The 15,792-nt window shown below is 40.7% G+C and overlaps 1 protein-coding gene across 1 annotated transcript in view; it reads right to left on the bottom strand.

The window, feature by feature from the left end:
* The window catches only part of LOC142848374 (aldo-keto reductase family 1 member C15-like), a 52,021-nt gene that overhangs the window by 19,027 nt on the left and 17,202 nt on the right, over nucleotides 1-15,792 (bottom strand). The window lies entirely within an intron of this gene.

Genomic DNA, 15,792 nt, shown 5'->3' with positions numbered 1-15,792 from the left:
ACTAGAGATAAGAAGAGAAGAGACTCTCGCACACATTCTTGAATGTATTAAAACCTTCTTTCAGATTCTATATGGACTCTTAATTGCCTCGCAGAAATCAAGAGTCCACAGGTACTTGACCCTACAAATGATCTTCATATTCTAAGTCTATTCATTTTGTCCTGTGTTCTGCAATTGTCCTACTGCCAGTTGTAGGCTGCTGCCTCTGGGGTCAACAGACAAACCTTGGCCAAGAGGCTGGATTTGTGTCCTCACTGAAGCATGTGTTAAGGAACTGCTTGTTCTTAATGTGTCTCCTTATACTGCATAGAAGAAAATATTTTACTTTCCCTGTGTCTCCGAGAAGGTTCATGTCATTCCTGGGTGTCTGGAACCTGAAACTGACCTTTTAAAGGTCCCCAGAAGCTATTGAATAGAACGTCTTGCTGATCACAGATGCTTAAGGTGCTGTTTATCACACAGCTATTGCTTATTTGTTGGTTATTTTTAATTAGTATTATTTTCATTTTCTGTGTATAAGTGTTTTGTCTACATTGTATATGTATGTACTACATGCATGTCTGGTAACTGAGAAATCGGGTATCAGACATGACACATTGTCTTGGCATTGCAGATGCAATGTGAGGGTGTTGGGAATTGAACCAGTGTCCTCTGTAAGAGCAGGCAGGTCTCTTAATCGCTTATCCAGGAGTGTTTGCACAGGTGCTTTCTTCTCATTTTGTTTGGTTGTATACAGAGTCCTGACATAGTATCAGTCTGTTCTTGAATTCATGATCCTGTTGCCTCATCTGCCTGAGTTCTGGAATTGTAGGCATAACAATACCATAAACATTAAAACAATGTGTTTTCTATTTAATCTGTTTTATCCTTTCATTCTAGAGAATCTTCAGAAAGAGGACATTTTCCTACAGTGATGAGGAGTATTTTTAACCTCCTATGCTGTCTATGAAGCAAGATGAAATACTTAAATGGGCCCCTGAATATGTCAACTAAAAAGCAGCAAGAAAATTGCTACAACAGGATAGAATCCAAACTCACAAACAAGTAGTCTATTAGCAGCTGTTCCTGTGTTTAAACTATGGTTGGTTTCATCTTACTCTGAGGGTTGTTCAGAAAAATCAGATTTATAGGCCAATCAAAAAGAACTTTGTTAGTGTGGTGACACAAGCCTAGAATCCCAGAAGTCATGGATCGAAGGAAGATTATTGGTTTAAGGTTCAAGTTTATCTATCTTGTCTCAAAACAACAAAAGGAACAGAAAAAAAAAAGAAAGAAAGAAGGAAGGAAGGTACAAAAAATGAAAGAAGGAAGGAAGGAAAAGCAAGTGAGACTAAAGAGAAAATAATTAAGAGCATTGTTGCACAATGTGAGGACCAGAGTTTAGATCCCAGCACTCATACAACTAGTCATGTGTCCTGTGCACACCTACCTGTAAATCAATCACCAAAGGGGCAGAGACAGAATTGCTAGAGCTCACTGTCTTCCAGCTTAGCAGAAAAAGAACTGGAAGGAATAGAGGGAAGAAAAATCATAACCAGGATATTTTGTATGAAAAACATTTATTTTTATTAAGAAGAAAAATATTACAAGGCCTGGCATGATGCTTCTAGGCACTCCAGAGTCCTGAATACAATGAACTTAGGAAGGGTGCACAAACCAAAATTTTCATACAGAAAGGCTATAAAAAAAGGAGAGTAAAATTCTGAAGACCATTTTCACTTGCTTACATCACAGGGCTTGTTTTTGTTTTGTTTTGCTTGGTCTTCTTTTTTGCTCCTAGGTATATTAGTTACTTACTTTTCTATTATTGTGATAAAATACCCTAATAATGTAAACATATAGAAGGAAGAGGTTTTTTTTGAGCTTACAATTAAAGAGGGTTAGCTTTCCTGATGGCAGCAGAAACACGGACCTGATAGGAGGCCCTGCTGATCAGAGGTTACAATCTACCATGGTCTTGCAGTTTTCTTTTGACTCAGCAACAGGAAGGACGCCCTCCCAAGAGAGGATTCTTGCTCTCTACCTGCTCTTATTTGGAAGATGTCCCTAGGCTCCCTGCCTGACTCATCTCCAGGATGACTCTTTGTCAGAGCCACCATTTAGCAGTGAATTCTGCCACAATCCCAGCTGCTGACACATTGCAGAATAGGGGCATGAGGATTAGAAAATGTTAAGTAGGGAGAACGAAGATAAGAAAGAATCACAAAGACATAGAATAGTTTCTGAGGGCCACTACAGTCTCTGCTGAATACTGAGTTCTGGGTACTAAGTTTGCCCATGTTTAAATATCCATACATTTTATACACTAATACAAAATGGGAGAAGAAGACAACATACTACTTTAACATGAACAACTAGAACAGTTATTTGTTGCACTACTTTGAGAGATTAAGAAATTAATTCATGAAAAAAGTATTCTGTTGTTTATGCAGTGAACCCACCCTAGTCCAATTATCCAGAAGGAAGCCACTCCCTCAGTCAAACCTCCTAAATCAAAAGAAGGAGCAGAACTATACTTGAATTCTCTGACCTTTGGTCAGGGAGGAGTGGATCTACCTCCATCGACCATCTTAATGTGGAAAACACCAAGCAAGTACACCATAGGTCAGAGTGGATAGCCAAAGTTGCTTTCAACAACTTTGAGCAAGTTGAAAACTTTCTGACCTTCAGACAAGGTGGAATAGGTTCACATTTTTGGGCCTCCCCAACCCTTAATGTAGTTCCCTTTAAATGTCCTTCCTCTGCTGACCATACGGTAATTAAGTAACAGGCTCTAGTTATTTTCATAGGCTGGTGCTGCACTGACCCAGCTATGACAGGAGTCTGCTGTTTAATCAGTGATTCCCCAGTTACTGTCCCCAATCCTTTGTATTTCACGTACTTTAGAATAAAGCTGAGTTGTCTCATTGAAATCACTTTCCTGAAGGCTATCTCCATTGTATCAGAGCCCTGTTGCCAACATCTGCTCCCTCTACCTCGGGGACCTATAGCCAACGATCCCTGAGAAATAGCTGTTACCTGTGAGCAGGGACTCTCCAGGATGCTTGGGGATTGTGGGTATTCTGACATCACCAATGGGTAATGGTATTTATTGCCTGGCCATCCGTCAGAGTACGTGCAAGTTTCTCTGGTCCTCTCTCTGGTTTATTTTTGATTCTCTCCCGGGGAATTCAGTCTCTCTCCAGCTAAAGCATGATGTTCACAATGTTGTAGCTACAGCCTGTCCCTGCTGTGCTTGCATGGATGCATGCAGGGCAAAGTCTTTGTCTATCACGTGGGCAAGGGCAGGGCCTATCTCCCTACCACGTGCTGCAAATGCTGTGTCTCTGCCAACAAACAGTACAAGGGGTGGGACCACACAGCAGCTGCTGTGCCCTTAGTTATAGCATAGGTCACTGGTTGCTACTGCTGAGGCCTGGGTCTGAGCAATCAAAAAATCAAAGGGAATTCTCTGCTTTTGACTCTTTTATTTTGCTCCAAAACCTGTTGTTTCTCTCTCTACTCTCTTCCTAAACTACATAAATCTCCTCTTCCTATGTTTGCTATAACACGGGAGTCAGAAATGGAGAGGCACCTGCCCCTCCCTGCATGTCTAGAGCTGCTGCCCCTGTAGCATGTTGCAGACACTTCCTGGGAACAGTGCCTGCTGGATCCTGGGGCTAAGGAGGCCAGACTGGTCTGTAGGTAATGAGTTCTCAGTTGTTCACACTCAGTTACAGACTGAATTCAGGTTCTACACTTTCCCCACTGCAGTTGCCTTTCTCCCCTCTACCAGAAGCTACAAGTCTGTCTGTGGAAGCCTAAAAGACGTCCTATAAATCTTTTCAACATCTTAAAATTATACTGTTAACTCCTATCTCAGGGATTATAAATTGACTATCAGTCATGGTTCAAAGGCTATATGATTCATAACAACATGTCTTTCCCGTGAGAAACAATTGTTTGTCTACTTCTCAAGAAAGATGTTGTAATGGTTTAGATAAAATGGCACAGTTTCCCAAAGGGCAGCTGGGTCCCACTACCTGTGGCCACTGTGGGTCCCAGGTGAGTGGGAGGCACTTTGTGAGAGACCTCGGCAGGTCAGCTGGACAGGTGGTACCACAAGGACCGTGATGGGTTAGAGATGTATAGACGACATGCAGAAAAATGGATATAGTTCATTCGGTGGGTTGTCGAAGAAAAGGGAAGGGGAGAGAGGGAGAGAGAAAAAGAGAAAAGGAGAAAGGGGAAAAAAGAGAGAGGAGAGGAGAAAAGGCTGCATCCCCCTCTTCTGAAGAGAGATGGGGCAGAGAGAGAAGAAAGATCTGCTTGCCTCAACAGAAAGGGGGAGTGGGCAGGGCTTATCTCTTAAAGGGACAGTACAAGTCAGTAGCAGGTCATAACATTCCCATTATAATTATTCAGCCACACATAAGACTGCACCTTCGGGGTTCTAAAGGCGAGCACGTGCAGATGGGCCCTCTCTTTCGGAAATGCCTGAATGTTAAAGGGCCCGACGTGACACGTGTGTATGCATTGTTCCATCCACATATGACTCAGCTAAACCCTTGTGTTCATGCATGAGCCTGTCATCTTTGTCATCTGCGTATGACATAGCCCTGCCAAATTCCTGTGTGCATGCGCTACGCAGCTTTTAAAAGCCGGACATGCCATCTTTCTTTCTCTCTCTGCACACCAATTCCCAGGCCTGTATGCACTCCCTCTAATAAATTCCTAAGTGGGTTTATTGCATGTTCCATGTTTCCTTTTCACTCACACCCAGGTAATTTCACATACCTCTTTCTAATAATAAAAAGGAGGGAAGTTACACACAACAGGTTAAAGGAATTTGGATGTTGGATCCTCAAGACTTTTTCCGGCTTATCTGTGGGCATCATGTTGTAGGACGAGAACCTGAGGAACTTGGGTGCTGGTCATATCCTGGGGTAGCTGGTCTCCTTGCTTCTGTCCAGTGTTTGTAGTATGGAAATCTCTTATGTCTCTTAGACAAATTTAAAGCATGAGAATTATTGATTTGCTAGTCTAAAATAGATATTATGGGCAGACAGTTAAAACATTTAACAGTAAACATAGGTGCATTTAAGTTACATGTATGCACATGCACACACAAACAGAGTGAACAGTGATTGGGTGAAGTGGATGCTGTTGGTGGGCCCTACCAAAGGCATACCACTGCACAAAACACACATGTAGCAGAATCAGCACTGGAGAACCTGGCATGCCATACATCAGCAAAGATGGTGGGACTTGGTTACCTGACCTGGCCCTCAGTTAAGATGGTGGTAAGGTCACCTGTCCTTAGTCAAAATGGTGGCAGTCACATGTTATATGGAGAAGTCACACTTTTTGAGCAGCAGGAGTTTTAAATATAATAATAAGAGAGACCTAGAGGCATGATACACCTGTTGCTATGCCACCACTCCCTAAGCCACAGCAGGGAACAAAGGCTGGAACTGAAAACAGCTCTCTTGCAGACCCGATAAATCTTGTCACTTAATGTGGGTCCAGCCTTAGTGGTGGCAGGGATAGAATAGAGGAATGGAAGTGAGAGAAAAAGAGCATTTTCAGATGGGTGGGAAGGGGATGCCCAGAGAAAGTAAAAGCAGAGTCGGCAGGACACTGGCAGAATATTTACAGGTGGGTGGCTTATAATTTGAAGGTTTATATTCCATAGCTAAAAATGTGAAAACAGTGAACAAACACAATAAGGCCTGTAGAAAAATATCTTCTCTCTATAGCTAGGGTATTAATGAAGCCAAGTGGCCCCAGTCCAGGTGACTCAGAAGTCAGATGCTAGAGGCCATCCTGGATGGTCTCTCACAGTGGGGACCACTTTTCATGTGGTTCAAAAGGCAAAAAAGTGAGAAACGGAAAAATAACAACAACACAAAAAGCAAAAACAAAACGAAAATTATCTGAGGAACCCCAGCCCCAAAGCAAACCTCACCCCTTATTCTCAAAGGAATTTCCTGGCAGACTGTTTTAAAATCAAAACCCCCAGACTAGCATCATGATCCGAGAGCTGATGGTGTCCTCCCCTTCTCAGAAAATTCTAAAGCACAAGAGTCAGGATGCCTGACCATCTGGTGGTGACTGTATACCACAAAATGCCCCAACTCAGAGACAGTGTAACATAACCTGACTCTAAAGACAAAACAAGCTGACAAAGCGAAAAAGCAAAGACCTTCAAGAAGTAAAAATATAAATTGCACCAAAACCCCTGAGCACCCTGAACGCCCTGTAGTTTTTGCCTTTGTAAAGCTAACCCCACCCAAGAACTCCAATTCCTCCCTGACATGCTGGGATGAGTGCTGGAGACGAGTTCCATGCTAGTTCGTATTATGTTAACAGTAACAATAAACCTTGCTGTTGCAGTCTGGACTTCTCTGATTTCTGGTGGTTTCTCTGGGGGTGGTCATAATCTGGGCACAACACAGGGTTAGGTAGTGAGTCCCATCACAATTTTAGCTATAGGAAACAACCAGAGATGAATGTCAGTAAAGAGCTCAACTGGAACAGTGAAGACTGTAGTTGGGGGCATTCCCCCCATTTCTAGGAACACCAGACGATTGCTGGGAGTGTGAGACTTGGTTAAGCTGACTGGAAGGGGAAAACTCACCACCAAAGCCACTGGTGTTTGTAGAGGTTGGTGCTCAGGTGCAGGCAGATACCTGGTTCCTGAGCCCAGGGTTTTATGTGTCCTCAGCTGTCCCGCCCCCAGGTGGGAGGGAACATGTAGAAAGCCTGGCAGAGTCACATATCAATGTTATTCTTTTATAAAGATAAAAGGGTGGGGGACTGGTCCCATGAGGGGTACTGGCAGGTGAGATACACCAAATTTAATGTTTTAGATAAAAATGCTACAGTTCCATGAGGGGTGGCAGTGTACGACTGTGGGTGGTTTATGGCAACAGTGGATTAGAGAGCATAGCAGGCCACAAGGATCAGCCAGTCCCACAAGGAGTAGGTGAGAGATAGAGACAGATAGGTATGCCATGCAGAGAGAGTTTGGATATAATTTATTTAGTAAATGGAAGGGAAGAGAGAGAGGGGATTGGGACAGAAGAGGGAGAGGAGAGGAGGCCATAGCCACCTCTTCCAAAGAAAGAGAGGGCAGAGGGGGCAGAAAGAAAGCACACAGGCTGGAAGAAGAAGGAAGATCCCCTTGCCATGGCAGAAGGTGGGGGAGTGGGCAGGGCTTTTTTCCTAAAGGGACAGGACAGACCATTACAGATATATCATCAGAAAGTTTCTCTGCTTTTACATTCTCGTATGTTCAGCAAAAATTTAGATGTTTTTTGGTGTTCTGTTTTATTAAAAGACAATTTTCTAGAATTTGGGTCTAGGTCTCCCATTCTCTAGATTCAACCATGTTCAAAAGGTCCCCCTATGCCCTGTGTCCGGTTAATTCTCCTGGCACAGAAAGCAAAGCAGAACAGCCAAAAATTAACCTTCGTTTGTATAAACATTCTACACCTCAAAATTTTAAGTTTATTTCATTGGATTTGGTTAAAATCTGGTAAAGCTGTTTTTCAAAAATTTTAGCTTAAAACTACTAACACAAGGTTGGTAGGTAAAAAGTCTATACATAAGTAATCTTAAAGAGACCACGTGCTATGATCCCATTCTGGCATATAAACAACAGCACTTGGCTTGCTGCCATCTCTAGTTAACCTTGTGACTGGTCACCATCTTTGTTAGGGTTGGAGAAGATGGATGCCATATGACTTCACCATCATATAATTAAAAGTGACCATCACATGAGATGAGCCTACAAAGAAAACAACAGGTCTTCAAGAATGTATAAGAGGATAGATTTTTTTGTATGATATTTCCTGTCTTGTCCTAATAACAAGGTCCAGAAATAAATCGCAGATATTATATATTAAAAATCTACTCTATTAAAGTTTGATTTTACCTTATGTGGGTTATTGTTGTGCCCTGGGCTGGAGAGATGGCTCAGTTGTTAAAAGCACTGGATCTTAGTTCAATACCCAGCAATCAAATGTTTGCTCAAAATCATCCATAAGAAGGTCTGATGCCCTCTTCTGGCCTTCAGGCAGACATACAGGCAAAATATTGTATACATAATAAACATATAAATCTTTTTTAAAAAAGTAAAAAATGCGTTCCACATTTTTGAAAGATCATAAACTTTGTGGGTTTTATCTTCATTTTTTATTTTAATATTTCCACAGAATGATCACTATTTTCATTTGTGATTATACACACACACACACACACACACACACACACACACACACACACACATATATATATATATATATATATATATATATATATATATATATATATATATATATAAAGTTGGATACACACACACACAGAGTTTTGCCCTCAGACATTCAGGGCTACTGTTGCTTGGGCTTTAGGAAGATTGTGTTTAGCTGTTTTATTTTGCTAAATATAAAAAAAAAAATTTCTCCCATGTTGTTTTCTTTCCCCAAATCTTCCAATTGTATCTACCCCCACACTTGAGTCTAAATTTGGGGTTTATATTTGATATCATAGTCAAGTTGAATAACACAACAAAGCTTGAAAATCCCCATCTGAATAATGACTCCAGAAGAAGCTGTTAAGATAAATGACTGTCCACAAGACCAAGACAACCCACCAACTAAATGCTGTTGTTTCTCTTCTTAAAGGGACAAACAGACCTTAAAAGTTGTTATCCAGAACATAACATTTTACTTGGTTCAAAAATGTTCACAACTAAAATTTTATGTGTTTGTTTTGATTTTGATTATAGACAGGATCTTATTCCACAATAGTTCAACTTGAGCAGTTATTTGCTGATGGTCACCGAGTAAGTGGGAAAAGAAACTGCAAACACCTGAGAGGTGGCCCAGTGGTTAAGAGTGAGTATTGCTCTTGCAGAGGACTGATGTTCAATTCCCAGGACCCACAGGAGGGAGCTCACAGTCTCTAACTCTTGTTCCCAGAGGATCCAATGTCTTTGTCCTCTACTGACCTCTTCAGGTCAGAGTGCCTTCATGGACACATATCCTCCAATTCAAACTCCACATACTTAAAAATAAAATAATTTCAAAACAGAAACTAATGAAATGTAAATTGTAAAACAAAAATATATATTAACAAATAAAATTGAATTGCCAATTAAGAATTTAAAGGTTAAAACCTTTGCTTGATTCCAACAGCCTAGCCTGCTATAGTTTGATCCATCCTGGAAGAAACATTAAAATCATCTCAAAAAAGTAAAAATCCAGCTGTATCCGATGGGAGAAAGAACTCTGCTAAGGGAAACTAGAATATTGAGAAATTTCTCTAGCATGAATAAAGATGATAAACTTTTATTGGAAAAAATTTAAATTTTATAAAACATTTAAATTCCTCAAATGCTCAATATATATTAAAAAAGAACCTTTAAGAATAGTATTTTAAGGCTATAAAACGTCTTGAGTTCTTAAAAGATTTTACTTATATTCAATCTTGATAATAGTAGCTTTCATAACAGCAAACATCCATTTCTTTCCCCAGAGCTTCACCTTCTTTCTCAGTTCTCTTTGTGTGTAAAATTCAGGCCACATGCCTCACTCTCCTAGACCTCCTACTATGTCTAAACACAGTTTACCTTTTATGAGACTCAGAAAAGAGATAAACTCACAAAACAGATTTCAATGTAACATTTTACTATTGCTTTATGTAGAGGAACTCACTCTACAGTGACTGCCCTCAGTACTCAGCCACTTGTGTCTCCTGGTGAATGACTAGATATTAAAAAGGTGTAAAGTTTAAACCTTAAGCTGTGATAGTCTGAGAAAGGGTTTTAAGATCTAAAAAGATGTATAGATGCAAGTTATAAAGGTCTGAGGATGTGAAAGCTTAAATTGTTATTTAAAAAAGTGATTTAGGTGTATAAATGCAAGTTATTAAGGTCTAAATGCAGGTTATAGAAATCTGAAGACACCAGGACATGAATTGAAAGGATCTAAGAAAAGTGTTTTGAGATACATGGATGGATATAATTTGTAAAGGTACAAAATGGGTTAATGTACATAAAAATGTTTTAGATTTCTTGCCCCTTTTATGCTATTATTACATTAAAATTTCAAATTTTCAGAGTTTTAACATTAGTCAATGGAATTCTGAAAAACTATTAATTTAGCTCTCAAAATACAGAAATTGTTTTGTCACAAGCTCACGATTTTAAATTTCTTTTGGTTGTCCTCTAAATATAGACCTACAGGTCTTTTTCATCTGACTACAGAACTAAAGACATTTCTGTCCAGTCTCTATCTCACCTGGTTTCCACTTGGCTGACAATCACCATCCAGGGACCTGCAAACTACAAACTGCTGGGCTCTGGACTTGCTGAAAACTAACATGAACCAGGTCATGTGATATGAATGTCCCCTGTCCCTTCTCCTGGAAAAGTTAATCAGATGTTTCTTTTTATTTTATTTATTTATTAAGGATTTCTGCCTCCTCCCCGCCACTGCCTCCCATTTCCCTCCCCCGATCAAGTCCCCCTCCCTCATCAGCTCAAAGAACAATCAGGGTTCCCTGATCTGTGGGAAGTCCAAGGACCGCCCACCTCCATCCAAGTTTAGTAAGGTGAGCGTCCAAACTGCCTAGGCTCCCCCAAAGCCAGAATGTGCAGTAGGATAAAAAACCCATTGCCATTGTTCTTGAGTTGTCAGTAGTCAATGAGGACTACTCAAGAACAATGGCAATGGGTTTTCAATCAGATGTTTCTGATGAATGCCCTACTTCCCAGACTTTAAGTAGCCCTTCAGCCTTCCTGGGCCTTGACAACCTATATTATTATTTTCTGACACTACCCTAATTTTGTGTCTTGCTAGTTGAGCCACTATGTCAGGCTTCTATGCCCCAATATAAACTATTTTTCCCTCTCTCGACCAGCACGGGAATAGAGACACAGTTCACACAACAATGTTGGAAGGGAGTCTCGGGCTTCATTTAAATCCTGAAGATCACCTGCATTTATTATCCAAACACCTTTTTTCCCCCAAGGTAAACTCAAGTGGTAGTTCATTAAAATTCTGTTTCTGGGAGTAGCAGGGCTATAGTCATGTCCACCTCTCAGTCACTAGCTTAGAATTCACACCTCTGATCAGGTGATCTACATAATTACAAAAGAAAAGGAGCAACATATCCTGAGCTTTTGTTAGGGTAGTGACAGCCTGTCTAGCAGGGTACATGACTACTTTGGATACCAACCATGGCCAGAGAACTTGGCTGTCACACCATGTAGAAATATGGGCCTACAATCCACTTTCTCTTATTAATTTTATATAACCTGTGCTTTTGCAACAGGACAGAACCATCATGACTGGCTTGGACAAAGACCTCTTCATTTACCCAAATTTCCCTGTCTTTGGAACAGGCATTCATATATGTGAGCTCCTGTTTTAGGCATCTGGGGAGAAGAAGCTTCAAACTAGTCATTGACTGCTGATCTCTTTGAAGAAAAGTAATTAGTGGAGAAAGATACTTTTGGGCTGTCTTGGAGCCATATTTTCTTGTCAGGATAAATTATAATGCTTTATCAATAGTCATGCTCTCAAAGACTATAGTCTCCTATTTATAGGAGAAGAAAATCACTTTAGTAGAAAATGTTTCTTCCACTAGTTTAGAGCACCTCTTAAATCTTTTACATTGTATCAACATCTAAAATTCTTTAACATATGCATTAACTCCCAACATTAACAGGGTGTGTCAAACTTTTCTCAGCAGTTGCAAATAATAACAGATCAATATCATAATTCTTAGCATTGCTGGTCAATCCAAATTTTACAAATATCTTTGTCAGTACCATAATTCTCAGCATTATTGGTCAATACCAATATCATATCCATTTCTCATATCAGGTCAATACTGGTAAGAGTACAATGACATTGCTGTTATCAAATACTAGTTTCAGTCTGAGCAGCTGGTACATCCTTAGGCTGCCTCTTTCTTTACTGAAGCAGGCTTCAGTCATTTCTTATTTTTAGTCTTCTTTCCCTGAGGGGAAAGCTTAGGTCTTAGTTCTCAGGTCCAATATTTTAACCAAAATGAGTTTTGTGTTCCAGAATTTAAAACAGTCAAATGTTCAGTCTTCATCTTAGCTTCAAAGCAAACAGGCTTCCAACTGCAGCAAGTTGCAGCCATGATGGTCAAGCCATCTCAGCCGGGTCACTTTGTCTGGAATCTCTGGAAGCAGAATGGTACTTTGCAGTGGAGAGTGGCAGGAGCAACAGATCCCAAATCATGCATTCCTTTCTGCGGGGGCTGGAGACGCTGGATCACAGGTTCCTCCTCTATCTCCTCTTATTTCATTTCCCCTGTTGGCTGGGCCATTATCAGTTATGATGTCATCAGGTCTGGTATTCTGCTGAATGCACTGAGCCAGTCGCTCTAGAAGCCACCTCACTTGATTTTCATCCTGGGAAAAAACACAGACATGCCCTCGACCCCAAATTAATATGGGGTCTGGCCCTTTCCATATTCCAGTGCAAGGGTCCCTCCAGTTTGCTTTAGCAAAGGTGGTCTTTGGGCTATTATGCCACAATCTGTTCACTGCTGATCACTCATGGATATACATATTTAGAAAATTTAGCATAAGCAGTGCATGATTTAAGGCATTATATGGTATCTGAGGATACAACTCCTCTGCTTTTACCTTTTGGAGTTGTGTTTTCAAGGAGCTATGTGCACGTTCCACAATTTCTTGCCCTGGAGGATTATAAGGAATACCAGTCTTATGTATGATACTCCACTGGGCACAAAAATCTTTGAAATGCTCTGTTAACTATCAGGACCCATTGTTTGTCTTTATTACTTTTGGGGTTCCCATGAATAAAAAGCATTTCAATCAATGAGTTATTACATGCTTGGCAGCTTCCCCAGTTTTTGCAGTGGCCATCATGAATCCTGAATACTTACTGATTGTCACATGTACATATCTCAATTCTCCAAATTCAGTAACATGAGTAACAACTATTTGCCATATATGATTAGGAAGGAGTCCTCAGGGATTTTACCCCCAAATGATGCACAGGTAGATATTATGGACATCTCTCACATTGCTTAACAATTTGGAGAGCAGCTTTCCTAGTCAATTTAAATTGCTTTCTTATACTTAAACTATTTTGATGGTGCAAAGCATGTGACTGCTGAGCAAGTTCAATCTGAGATAGAGCAATTATTTTTGTAACTTCATCAGCTAAAGCATTACCTTCAGCTAATGGACGAGGAAGATTTGAATGTGCTCAGATATGTCCCACAAATCATGGTAACTGTCTATGTTGTATGGCCTCCTGAATCTGCTGGAACAATATGTAAACTTGTTCATTGCTAGTCCCTATGCAAGGAGCGGTTTGCAATATTTGCAAAGCATTATAAATGTACCAGCTGTCAGTATACAGTTTAAAAGCCTTATTAGCAAAATTCTTTTTTTAATGATTTATTTATTTATTAAAGATTTCTTTCTCCTCCCCATCACCGCCTCCCATTTCCCTCCCTCAGTCAACTCCCCCTCTCTCATCAGCCCGAAGAGCAGTCAGGGTTCCCTGCCCTGTGGGGAGTCCAAGGACCTCCCACCTCCTTCCAGGTCTAGTAAGGTGAACATCCAAACAGCCTAGGCTCCCACACAGCTAGTACGTGCAGTAGGATCAAAACCCAGTGCCATTGTTCTTGACTTCTCAGCAGTCCTCATTGTCCGCTATGTTCAGTGAGTCCGGTTTTATCCCATGCTTTTTTAGACCCAGTCCAGCTGGCCTTGGTGAGTTCCCGATAGAACATCCCCATTGCCTCAGTAGCAAAATTCTTAAACTCTAGAGCTACAGCTCACAGATCAACAATTTCAGCTGAAGCTGGTTCTGTCTGCGCAACATGTTATTTACCTTTGACCACATAAGCAGCCTTCCCACTAGATGAGACATCAGTGAAAATAACAAAACATCCTTTATAGGATCTTTTGCCACCATTTTAGGAAAAAAATGAATGAATGTAGTTTTAGACTGCAGTAACTGGTCAGGTGGTAAGAGATTATTAATCTGACCTTGAAACTGAACAAACACAATTGCCCAAGAATTACTATTTTGGAATAACCATTCAATTTGCTGCTTAGTGTAAGGAACATTGATCACAGCTGGTTCCTCGCCAAAATATTTCATAGATTCTATTCTGCTCTTCTGTGCTAAGCATGCTACTGCTCAAAATAAAAATTTAATACTTTAACTAGTGATACAAGAAGGCGCAGCCACAGAAGTGGTCTATTTTACCATAAAACTGCTGTAGGAACTAGTCTTGTAGGTAAAATACATTCCTGCCATGTTTGGTTATAATCAATATATCATACCTGTTGTTCCTGTATAGCCTGCTCTATCTGTGAGAGAATCTGTCTGGAAGCTTCTGAAACTGTCTGCTGGAATTTGAATCACTATCTCCTTTAAGGATTTCACTTAGAGGCTTGAGGTCTCCTTTAGAAAACTTTAGATAAGGCCTCAGCCATTGTATATTTCCTAACAACCTTTGAAAGTTGTTAAGAGTTTTTAAATCATCCTTCCTAATTTCTATCTTCTGAGGATTAATTTTTTTGGTTATAACATATGACCTAAGTATTGAAAAGGTGGGTGCCTCTGTACTTTCCCTGGGGCAATAAGTAACCCTGCATGGCTTAGGCTCTTTTGTAATAATCAATATGTCTCTAGCAAAATATCCTCATCTCTACGAGCAAGCAGGATATCATTGATATAATGGATAATATAAACCTAGGAAATTGATCTCTAATCCTTTGTATAGCCTGAGCTCTGAACTTCTGGCCTAAGGTGGCACTATTTTTCATGCCCTGAGGCAAGACATTCCATTGATATCTCTTCACTGGCTCTCTGAAATTAACTGAGGGAATACTAAAAGCAAATCTTTGGCAATCTTGTGGTGTCAAAGGGATGATGGTATAAAACAATCTTTTAAGTCTAAAATCATTTTATCTGTGCCCTTTGGTATCACTGTAGGAGAAGACAGCCCTGGCTGTAATGCTCCCATTGGCTGCATGCTTGCATTAACCTCCCTCAAATCCTGAATTAATTTCCACGTTCTTGATTTCTTTTTTTTGCATTTTTTCCTTTTATTGATTTATTAAAGATTTCTGTCTCTTTCCCGCCACCACCTCCCATTTCCCTCCCCCTCCCCCAATCAAGTTCCCCTCCCTTGTCAGCCCATAGAGCTATCAGGGTTCCCTGCCCTGTGGGAAGTCCAAGGACCACCCACCTCCATCCAGGTCTAGTAAGGTGAGCATCCAAACTGCCTAGGCTCCCACAAAACCAGTACGTGCAGTAGAATCAAAAACCCACTGCCATTGTTCTTGAGTTCTCAGTAGTCCTCATTGTCTGCTATGTTCAGAGAGTCCGGTTTTATCCCAGGTTTTTTCAGACCCAGGCCAGCCGGCCTTGGTGAGTTCCCGATAGAACATCCCCATTTTCTCAGTGTGTGGGTGTCCCCTCGCGGTCCTGAGTTCCATGCTCGTACTCTCTCTCCTTCTGCTCCTGATTTGGACCTTGAGATTTCTGTCCGGTGCTCCAATGTGGGTCTCTGTCTCTGTCTCCTTTCATCGCCTGATGAAGGTTAATATTCAGGAGGATGCCTATATGTTTTTCTTTGGGTTCTCCTTATTTAGCTTCTCTAGGATCACTAATTATAGGCTCAATGTCCTTTGTTTATGGCTAGAAACCAAATATGAGTGAGTACATCCCATGTTCCTCTTTTTGGGTCTGGCTTACCTCACTCAGGATAGTGTTTTCTATT

This window comes from Microtus pennsylvanicus, chromosome 4, assembly GCF_037038515.1.
Source record: "Microtus pennsylvanicus isolate mMicPen1 chromosome 4, mMicPen1.hap1, whole genome shotgun sequence".
NCBI lineage: Eukaryota > Metazoa > Chordata > Mammalia > Rodentia > Cricetidae > Microtus > Microtus pennsylvanicus.
The sequence above is the reverse complement of the archived record's forward strand: the minus strand, read 5'-3'. Positions and strand labels throughout refer to the sequence as shown.